At 38.0% G+C, this 9632-nt stretch overlaps 1 long non-coding RNA gene across 1 annotated transcript; it reads left to right on the top strand.

The window, feature by feature from the left end:
• Positions 1-4572: 4572 nt before the first annotated feature.
• LOC144655715 (uncharacterized) lies at positions 4573-8245 on the top strand. The gene is made up of 4 exons (XR_013571175.1): positions 4573-4666; positions 5125-5192; positions 6544-6559; positions 7913-8245. It is a non-coding gene; the product is annotated as an uncharacterized LOC144655715 (long non-coding RNA).
• The last annotated feature ends 1387 nt before the right edge of the window (positions 8246-9632 follow it).

Here is a 9632-nt window from a genome sequence, read left to right as displayed (position 1 = left end):
TTGTTTTTTAGAATTAGGGTAGAGCGATTTGAAATTAAAATTTTAAAGTAAAACCTACTAAAAACGTATTTAGGTTAACTAGATGACCATATAACTAATTCTTAATGGTTTTTTTTCCACAGCGTCCGGTCAATTTAATATCAGGTAAAATGAACTTTGTTTGGATTTAAAAAGTACTGTCATAAACATCACTTTAGAAAGTCAAAGTCCAAAAGATAAAACCCAAAATTATAGGTCTAACACTGGTTATTAAGGAGCTCTATGCATATCCCAGACATAATGGTTATGCTAACCGACTTTTTCAAATACTAAACGTTGTGTTGAATAAATAGATTCTTGGTTATGCTAAAAGCAATACGCTCTCGGTTTCTATTAACTTTGTAAGCCCATCAGTAGAAACCTCCAGTTTGCCGAAATGGTAAACCGGCGGGTCTTAACAATTTTACACTAGCAATACCCTGTGAAGAACTCCGAAATCAACTTCAACTGGTCGTAGTTAAGTAGGGTGGGGAATGCTTTTTGTGATCTGGGTTCAAAATAAGCCCTATCTCTACTTGGATAAAAACTTTGAAACCTTCTCACTCTAACTATGGTGTTTCCATGTTGATAACCGATGACGGTCGCGAGGCAGGGTTCAGGAGGGAGAGGTGGGGTGCAGGGAGGTGTAGATTATGTATCCCTCCCGGGGATGGTTTTTTTCATTACGGAGCTTGTACTATGATATTCTAATAATGTTTTCCACATTTCAAATAGGTGGAGGTGTCGACAGGGATATTGCTTGCAACCGTTGTAATTCTCCACCACCTTGTGCATATAGTGACTTCCATAGCTTTCCTTGTGACCTTAATCCGTGTGAACCTGGCTTTGTGTGCAAACCATGCTTTTGTAGTTGCACTGAACGATATTGTGTACCTAAAAATCATTAGCCTGTCTTGGCAAGTCAACGTGACGTGCACTGTGCGGTGTATTCTGTAATTAACCGTAAGATAATACAGCTATAATACTTGTACGTGAACGTGTATTCACATAAAGAGTAAATAAATAAAACTGCTGTGATTGAACATTGGTATAGCATTTATAATCTTCTGTTGCCAAAAAAAAATACTTTATCTTACCACTGAAGTTGTCTTCTTAATTTACTTCTTTGTTTACTTCTTTCGTTGTTCGATCGCAACACATGGGTAACCAGGCTTTTATTTAACCGAGAAGACCTGGATGCTAATCCAATTTCCATTTAGATTGCCCATGCCCACTCCCCGAAACAAACACCATTTCCTTTGGGGGTAGGTATACATACATGTGGACAGCTTAGCTAATTTGCATTTGGGACTATGTGTATAATACCATGGGTAGGAAAATAATCCCTTCGATCGTGTGAAGCTCGTACGATCCAAAGATGGCCATCTCCTTATATGGAAGGTAAAGGTGGCCAACCTGGGGGTCTCCAAAGGAGACCATTCAGTTACACAGGGAGTGGGATGTAGTGAACATGGGTTTACCTAGCTATAGAGTCGTTGGAGTCTTGCTTAATTATAAAAATTGGAGTTAAGAACTATTAACATCACCTTTGAAACAAATTGAAATGATACAGGCTCGCCCGCTCTTGTAACTTTTCTTTATTTTACCCTCATAAACTGACGAGAGAGAAGAGAGACAGAGAGAGAGAGGGACAGAGAAGTAGTGAGTAGAAAATATAGTTTTATCGGCTACATTCCAGAAACATGACAATAAGTTGCACGCCGCATGTTAATATATACGAGTCGAAAACATTAAAACAAAAAACTGCTCTTGAAGCTTAAATTTGTCAAAAACCTGCATAAAAACTATAAACTCACCCTATGCGGAAATTTTTCTTATATATTTTTTTTCAAAAAGTCAGCCGTAAAAGCCGATTTTTAGAAGCTTAAATATTCACAACAACAAAAAGGCCATCCCAATAAAATGTTTCGATTCCCATCGCCCGGTCTCTTGTGATGGTGGGTCGATCGGTCGGGCCAAAAAAAAAAGAATGAACACTCTATAAGGGGTCTGGGTTCATTTAAAATGCGAACCGAAAGATTTTGTTTCAGTCGATCTCGCTGAGAATGTTGGAACAAGCGTTAATGCCCTTGGCACGAAACAACCTTTGAAAAACTTAGTATCGATGTTATATTAATTAAAGACAAGGACATCACATCATACCAAATATTGTTAATAAAACAAGGTCGTGTGCTTGTAAATTGAAGTACTTGCCTCTTTGACTAGTGAATCTGGAATGTTTTTTACAGTTTGAAAAAAATGGGTCGGTCGGGCGATGGGAAACGAAAAATTTTATTGGGATGGCCTAAGTGAATAGATTTGAATATTCATATTTGTAAGTTGTGACCACACAAACAAATTATAAACACCCGCACAGAGTTCAACGCCTGTGTTTTCCCGTGCCTGCCGTGCCGGTAAAAAATGTCACTCGTAGCTTGTTTAGGCAACTTAAGACAACTCCAGCTAACTCCATAGCGAAAGCCTTCAAAAAAAACGACAATGACCACAAAACAATTCGAAATTTCATTTTTTCCGCCTTTGAGCTGCGAACACCTCCAAAATAAGCCAAACTTCATTTCCGGTTGCAAAACTTTTTCGTCCATGTGGGGAAAGGCTCAAGTTTGTCGCCATTTTCATACCTAACTAGGGGATTGAAAGTGCTTGTTGATCTTACGAGCTCAACACGAAATTAAAAAACAATACCCATTGTTTGTTCGGTGTAGTGATTGGCCAAAATCCAAAATCTCCTAACAACGGTAAAAGTTTTTCCTACCTAGTGTTTTTATTATTTGCCGAAACACCAAATGCAAATTAGTTTAACATCCAGGTCTTCTCAGTTAACTAAAAGCCTGGTTACCCATGTGTTGCGATCGAACATCGAAAGTAGTAAACAAAGTAGTAAAGAAGACAACTTCAGTGGTAAGATAGACGAACTCCACTTATCCTATAGCTCATGAAGAGTCATTTGACAGTTCACTTCTTTTCTTTACCCTTGGACCCTAATCTTTTAACGATGTTTTGAATTTAACATTGGACTATTCCGCTTTGATACAGAGAAATGCATGTTCTTATGACATTCAAGTGTTTGATGGGTTTAGCCCCAACTTATCTGTCTGATATGATCAAGAGATATGTTCCGAGACGTAATCTACGTTCCATGAATGGCCATCGCTTGGATGACGTCGTTTATAATTTGTGCAGCTACGGATTTCGAGCTTTTTCTGTAGCCTCGCCGCAACTCTGGAATGCCTTACCTTTAGAAATTCGATCGTGCAATGGCATTTCAGAGTTTAAGCGCAAACTTAAGACACATCTTTTTAGGAAAGCTTTTAGTTAGATATTTTTATAATTTAGTGTATTTTTACAATTGACTTAGGTGAATTAGTTAGTCTTTTTATTCTTTTTAATATATACAAATTGTAACTTTTTTAATATAGATATATAATTTTTAATTGTAAATAACTTGTAAAGCGCTATTGGTTAGAAATAGAAATAGCGCTATATAAATAAAGTATTATTATTATTATTAAACAGAAAGCCGAACCCTGCATGCCTCATCAAACCAACAAAATAATAAATTAAACGGACCAACAACTTTTGTAAAAAAAAATGTTGTTAAAACTTGTCTTGATCTTGCCTACTTCGAACCGCTTTTGTACCTGTTGGATTTTATGACTTCTTTGGCGTTATCCTATAATAAGTAAACTACTATTTTTAGGTTCGTATTTTTGATTTGCAAGCAAAGGAAACCTCACGGTATACTATAACTAAATGCATGCAAGCCTTAAATATGCCATGCGTTGGATTTCAATGCCTTTCAGTCATTTACTATCGGCTATTTCGAACTGTTTTTTGTTTCGCCTGACAGTTCGGAATAGCGAGGGTTCAACTGTACTTCCGAATAAGAAACATACAACGATCTTTGTCGGAAGATTTTGCCAATTATTGGTCATTAACAGTTTAATTACTCCCACAGCTCAACGTAAAATACGTGTAATAAACTGAAGTGTTCGTTTACTACACCGCTAATTGTCCTGTATTATTCCTGTTAACATTTGTATATCGGTAAACAGCGCAAAAAATACACTCATTTTACAAACATTTAGGCAAGGTCACAATGGGGCATTAAAAACAATAAATCGTGACGAGTCACTATTAGTCATTCATGGTCATTTTACTGCAAGTTTTTTTCCATATGTCATAACCTGAACCTGTATTCAACGGTTTTAGAAACACAGCCATTTTAAAAGAGTGATAGTACATGATCTTTGGAATCGTAACGCATTTTTGTGATATGTTGACTAAATTTTTTAATAAACCGTTTCCCAGTCCAAAGGATATTTCTTTCTGTTTGATCAGTTTATTTGCGTATACTAATGACTATTTTCAAAAGAACCTGATCGAGCGGGAGTTAATATAGCTGTACACTTCAGAATGACGCACATGCAATAACCTTTGTCGGAAGATTTTGCCAAGTCATCAGCAGTGTGGTTTTTTTTTCGTATAACGATAGACATAGACATAGACATAGACATACTTCATTTAACGTGGCGAAGTACACACTTAGCTGTTCGCTAGTTCCCAGGTGCTCCACGATTTAAATTAGCGATAACAATATCGAAGTACAACAGTGCAACAAACTAAAACCGTAAGTATATATTTATTTGTAATTCGCTAAACCACAGCAATTAGAACGTTACAATTACTTTTCTAATTTAAAACCAAGTGACCTTAAATTTCTCTTCTGTTCTGTCGCAGGTAGGTAGCATTGCTTGTACGAAAAATGGAGCGCGAATAAAAATAAGTTAACTGTTTAATGAGCCAGTTTAATTAAAATACCCATTAATTATCAAAAATAAAAAGGGAAAGGAAGAAAATTACATTTAATACTGGAAGCTGGCAAACCAGTCTTAAAAATATCTTCAGTTGCACTTCGTGTAAAAGAGTAATATTTCAGAAACATTTTCTGACCGTTCTTCATTGCTTGCGGCCGAAAGAATTACAATGTGCTCAATTTGAACCTTTGGTCGTAAGATAGTAGAAAATGCTTTTTCTCTGAGCTCATAATAATGTTTGTATTTCCTGTCTGTCTGCATGTACATGCAGTTACAATGAAGACCACTGTTATCTTGATGTTGCATTTGGTATGCTTGGCCTGTGTATCTGCTGGACTGGTATGTTCTTCCGTCTGATTTGTTTTCATTTGCATTTTTTGGTAGGCCTTTATTCAATCCTTTCATTTTGATTCATTTGGCAATTAGTTAAGGAAATAGCACGCCGCAGATTCGAGTACAACTCAAGATTATTGCGCTTTTCAGTGAAATGCGAACTCTGAAATTCAATCCTTAACCAACGGTTTACGTTTTTTGCTGCCGTCAATCATCTTAGCGGACCTCTCGGGAAACAGGAGTTCACTTCAATAGGGTCAAAAGGTCACGTCTGCCAGTTGTGATTGGTAGATTTCGATCCGCTTTGGTTGTTTCTGTTTTTCATGGTTCGTTGGTTGTCGCCATAATTATGATTGACGGCAGCGAAAAACGCAATCGTTAGTTGGAATTTGAATTTCAGAGTTCGCATTTCACTGAAAACCGCAATAATAGGTACTCGTGACATTTTGAAAATTTTGGCCAAGAGTCCACCACGAAATGATGCCGCTAATAATAATTGTCTGCGCATCACCGTCTCACACTGATTTTGTTGCAAATCATATTTTGCTCATGCAAACTTGTGAGCACTCCTCTGAAAAATGGCAGCTCGTTTTCCAGAGTTATCGTGGAGCAATTTGAAATTAAAATTTGAAAGTAAAATCTACTAGATTAAGGGCGCATTCGTGTGGGATCAATCTGGAATAAGAATAATTGGAATAATGCAAGTTAGCGTTCGTTTGGCTGCTCTTCCTATTCTTGGTTTGCAACCACGTGAAAAGGCGGTCATGTTGGATGACAAAACAATAAAACATGTTTTTGCGGAATTTGCATAATAAAAAAGTTTAGTTCCCAACGGAGGAGAACGCTTTGTTCCTGTCATCCAACATGGCTGCTGTGATGTCAGCTGCAAACCAGCAATTCCGGAATACTTGGATTTCCATTCCTATTCTGCTACCAGTAGCAGAATAGCCGGAATATATATGTTAGTTTAAATTAAATTCCACCCGCCTCTTCGTGCGTGAAACTCTAGTAACTGTCCGTACGTAGAGTCTCTGTCTTTAGTTATATTATTTTCTTATTCCAGAATATTCCCAAACGAACGCGCCCTAAATAGAAACTAAGCTATCAAATGATACAGCTGGTTATCGCAAATCATAGGTTAGTCATGGTGTTCTTGTTTCCGAAGTTTGTCAGTATTTCTCGGTCCACGACGCGCGCTTCCAAATTTGCCGCGGCTTCAAGTCGCACGCTGTGATCACGTGCAAATCTGCAAAACCAAGGTTAAAGCTGTTGTTGCCCTAGGGAGTTTTGTTGGGGGTTATAACTGCTAAGTAACCTAGATGACCATTAAATGCTACTCTTATTGATTTTTCCACAGCGTCCATACGAAACAGGTAAGATAAACGTTTTGTGTATTTGAAGCGGCACAATCATAAACACCAATTCGGAATGTCAAAGGCCAAAAGACAGTACGAGCGAAGGTATTCTGACATTATTTAAGCAAATTTTAACCACAAATGTAGCAAAATGTCTGTGAGTGTTTTAACACTTTTAACACTTTCTTAAAAAATTAATTTAAGATGCTCGTTTTTGAATTGGCGGAAGAATATTTAGTGGCGAACAATAAATACGATAGAGTGTTTATGTCAAGAAGCTATCGGCTGATAGTTGCCCCTCGTAAATTTGATGTCCTTAAAACTAGCATATTAGCTCTCGAAGGTTCGCTTATCGGCCTAATATTTGTTTTAAGAAAATCAAATTCTGCGGGGGCAAATATCAACCGGTAGTGCCTTTTAACAGAATGAATGAATGAATGAATGAATGAATGAATGAATGAATGAAAGAAAGAAAGAATGAATGAATGAATGAATGAATGAATGAATGAATGAATGAATGAATGAATTTATTTGTTTTGTCGCGCGTTCGCAACTTTCCTGTCAATCATTTTAACTTCAACTATCTATCTACTCTCAGAAAATGAGCATGCTCAAATTTTTGCTTGTGTATTATTACAAATTTAACACGACAGAGTTTCTACTAATTTTTTGATAGACTGCCCTGGGCGCGCGCCTTAGTAAAATTGCCGAAAGCACAAAACTATAAGTAAACCACTTTCACCGAACTATTTGTTGAATAGATCGTTCTCTGGGTTATGCTAAACTCGGTTGATATCAGCCGATTAAAACATCGAGCTTGCCGTCTAATTGTTACGTATATATATCAACCAGCCTTTGAATAGGCTATTTTTCTGAAGCCTCAGATCTGAGGCTCTTTTTATGCAAGAACCGTGACATGTTTTCATTAAACGTCCACTCTTCTTTTATAAAAAAAAGAATGAACTCAAGATGAACAGTTTTGCTCGTAAGACGATATTTTTGGCCAGTAAGAGGTTGGTGCTGAGCTGGTGGCATTTTAAAATTTTAACATTAGTTCATTGCACCGTGAAGAAATCTAAAATCAACTTCTACTGGCCGTGATTAAGAAGGCTGGAGGATATTTTTGTGACCAGGGTAAAGCAAATCAGTGGAAAATTGTCTTTACTTGTATAAATGTCTCGAAACCTTTTCACTAATTACGGTGTTTCGAAGTAGAAAGTAATGTTGATAACGGGTGTGGGGCGGAAATCAGGGGGAGGGGGGGGGGGGAGCTCGAGCCGATGGATCCTTTCCTGGCAATAGGTTTTCCATTACAGAGCTTGAACACTTTATAAATGTTCTTTATAATGTTTTCCTTATGTCGAATTGCAGAGCTAACCGTGGGTGCAGGTGCAGGTGACGATGACAGTTGCAACGTTTGTGAACATCTACCACAGTGTCCTGGAGTCTCTGCTTGTCACTTTTTTCCCTGTGGACCTGGTCTTCAGTGCATTCCATGCCGTTGTCATTGCTTTAAGCGGGTGTGCAACATCCTGCACTGAACTTATGTACTTAACACTGATATAACCTGTCTTGGCAAGTGAACGTAACATGCACGATATCTACTACAAAAAGCACTTCAGTGAGCCCGGCTTGTAATTTAAATTTAAATGACGTGGATGTGATGTATTCTTATCTAACCATTAGGTAATACAGCTATAATATATACTTAAACGTGTACGTTCATACACACGAAGAGTGAATAAATAAAACGCTGTGATTAAACATTGACATAACACTGACGATCTCGTGTTGCTGTTTTTCATTGAGTGGAAACGTTGCAGTGTCTACAGCACTGAATCCCGTAGGTCATTTTTAAACCTTTCAAAATTAACTTCACACTTAAGAAAACCCTAAATTATTAAAGTGATTATAGCTCAGACAAGGTTGAAAATAATAATTACAAACTCATAACTGATTTGATCATTACTGAACTTATGCAAACTTTTAATACATTCACAGACAGAAGCAGATCATTGTAGTGAAACAAATCCTCTTATATATACAACTGAATAAAAGAGCTTCATGGTATATTTTAGTACAACGCAGTGGACGACATTCGGCAAACTGCTAGCAAATCTGATAAGTTATGGAGATCTCGTTCACGTTTCAAGGAATCCAAAAACGCTTCACTAGTTCATTCCGGTTCCCTCTTGTGGATCTCTGATCGTTTACATGATACCACCACAAAATGTCATACCGGAGCGACTCATACCGGTGCGAGTTTACCCTGGTAATGCACCGGAGCGAGATTTTTATTCCGGTGTCCTGTTAACGCGTTATGACTAGGCCTACTCTGGGACACAAAGTCGCCGTAACTTTGGGCGACTTAAGGCGACTTTAGGCGATTTTAGCTTATATTGTCCAAAATTACGGGCGATTTTAGGCGATTTAAGGCAATTTTGGGCGACTTTAGGCGACTTTGGGCGATTTTGAGCGATTTCAGGCAATTTTAGGTGACCTTTTAGGCAATTTTAGGAGACCGACTTAAGTACAGTTGTGGTATACATGTACATGGGAATCATCATGGTACACATAATGCATTGTTACAGAAAATATCTATACTTAGAGCGACTTTAAACGACTTTAGGCGACTTTGGGCGAAGTTGGGCGACTTTAAGCGATTTTAGGCGACTTTAGGCGATTTTGGGCGACTTTAGGCGATTTTGGGCGATTTTGGGTCCCAGAGTAGGCCTTATGACTCAGCTGATGACTGTTCCTTCCTAAAGGACGGGACATACTAGGCGACAAGTCGCTGCAACAGGTCGCGGGGAAAAGTTGCTGCAGCATGTTGCCTCGTGTGACATGGCACACTGATTTTTGCGAAAATCTTTTTCGCTGTAATCAGTCGCACGAATTCGAACCAGTTTGAATTCATGCGACTGATCGCAGCGACAAAATGAGCGAAAACAGCGTTGTCGCAGCGTGTGTACACTTCTGCAACAAGTCGCTGCGACAAAATATAAACTAACCAATGAGAGAGCGGCATGTATTGAATTGGAAAACTAGTTTACATTCCCCCTCTTCCAAATTCGCTGCATGTTTACCGAAC

The sequence above is a fragment of the Oculina patagonica genome, chromosome 5 (genome assembly GCF_052425735.1).
Source record: "Oculina patagonica isolate OP01 chromosome 5, crgOcupat, whole genome shotgun sequence".
Lineage (NCBI taxonomy): Eukaryota > Metazoa > Cnidaria > Anthozoa > Scleractinia > Oculinidae > Oculina > Oculina patagonica.
The sequence above is the reverse complement of the archived record's forward strand: the minus strand, read 5'-3'. Positions and strand labels throughout refer to the sequence as shown.